The sequence below is a fragment of the Ursus maritimus genome, unplaced genomic scaffold, assembly GCF_017311325.1.
Source record: "Ursus maritimus isolate PB19 unplaced genomic scaffold, ASM1731132v1 scaffold_11, whole genome shotgun sequence".
NCBI lineage: Eukaryota > Metazoa > Chordata > Mammalia > Carnivora > Ursidae > Ursus > Ursus maritimus.
The window spans coordinates 18627868-18629610 of record NW_024423453.1 but is presented as its reverse complement, the minus strand read 5'-3'; positions in this window follow the sequence as shown (position 1 = coordinate 18629610).

Below are 1743 nucleotides of genomic sequence, written 5' to 3'. Positions count from 1 at the left end.
TACTGGTTATAGAAACGTCTTGGAAGTTGCTTCATCTTGATTTGCCTCCTCTCAGCATGGTCCTCCATGTATATTTCTCCCATTTCGTGGCATAGACTTATCCATGGTTTTTTCTGTTACCTCCTTTCAGCCGAAGGGCACAGTGTAGTAATCTGGCTTTCCATCTAGTCTCTTTATAATTTTTTACTAAATAGCCAACACCAAATAAATGCAATTTGTTACTAAGTAATACTAACACACACACACACACACACACACACACACACACACACACACACGTGTTTCCAAGACTTTTGTTGGTACTCAAAGCAATGAACCTTGATTCTTTCTTTCTTATCCCTTTTCTGCTGTACAAATTTTACTTTCCCTTGATTCAGTGTGGAAGACCGATGGGATGTGGAAAGAAAGAAAAGCACAAAGGTGAATGTTTTAAGATATAATCTCACTAAATGTGTGTGTAACATAAAAGTATATTCTATGTTTGTAAATGGAGACCAGGGATCCCTTGTAGTTAAGTATGCATTTAAAATGTCTATTAACCTCTTCACATCCACTTTCCTGGAGAGCTTTGGCAGGACAGGGTAAGTAGAAAGAGAAGCAAATTACCTTTAGTAAAATTTAAGACACATACCTTAAAATTTAAATAATAAGATTATAACTTTAAAAAATTCAATAATGTTTGCTCCTCGATTGTTAAAAAGTCATCATTACATCTTGATTTTTCCCTGAAACTGAAGCTTAACAATATAAAGTTTAGAATATAAATTGGTGTAACCAAATTAAATCTAATTTTATTCAGGTATAACTTTTGTCAAAAACCTGTCAATCATTCAGATGTTTATAAACGTTATTGACAGAGAGTGATTACACAACATTAAAAAGCTATTAAGGTAAGCCCTCCAATCTGAGGTACTAAAAGCACTTTACAAGAATGGTTGTCTTATCAGGAATTGGATTTTCTTCAGATCAAATTTTTATGTATAAACACACACATGTTTGTGTGTTTGAGTTTGGTGTCTCACAAATGAGTGAGTTTGGTTGAGTTTGGTGTCTCACAAATTTTCTCATTTCTCTGGATAGCTCTGTGATTGTTCACCTTTTATCTACTAAAGTTATATGCCATGTGGCTGGATCAAAAAAAAAAAAAAGGGCTGAAAGCCTTGGACATGAGGTAATTTGTTTTCTATGTACTAGGATTCTAATATATAGAACCCAGGAGAAGGGTTAGCTAAAAAAGCCCTTTTTAATCTCTTTCTGCCACATGCCAGAGGAGGATTTTTTAGGCACCATGAGTATGTTTCACAAAATACTTAAGGGTCAAAGAAAGTGCAATCATTCTACTTATAGGAACTTGAGGTTATATGATTTTGAGGTTCCCTGTTTTCTAATACCTCAGGACTGGATAATTCACCTGGGCTGAATAGTTTAGTTTAAAAGTTTCTAGTCATGGAGGAACATGAAGCGAGGTAAAGTGAACACAACACAACAAAGCAGAAACAAAACCCAAGATGCGAAGAAAGTATCACTACATCTTCTTGATGTTCTCTATGTTCTCTTCCAGGGAGTCTTGCAGGGAAATTCAGGAATAATTATTGACTGAGACTGAAAGGGAGGGAGGGAGGTTTCGGGTCTTCCACCTTCTTGGACTTTTAATAGATGCCGGAGAGTCTTTGTCAGTCCTCTTCTGTTGCTCCTTTTGGGAGGAAGGTGGGGCCAGGAAGGCTTTCTTTCTAATTATTTATC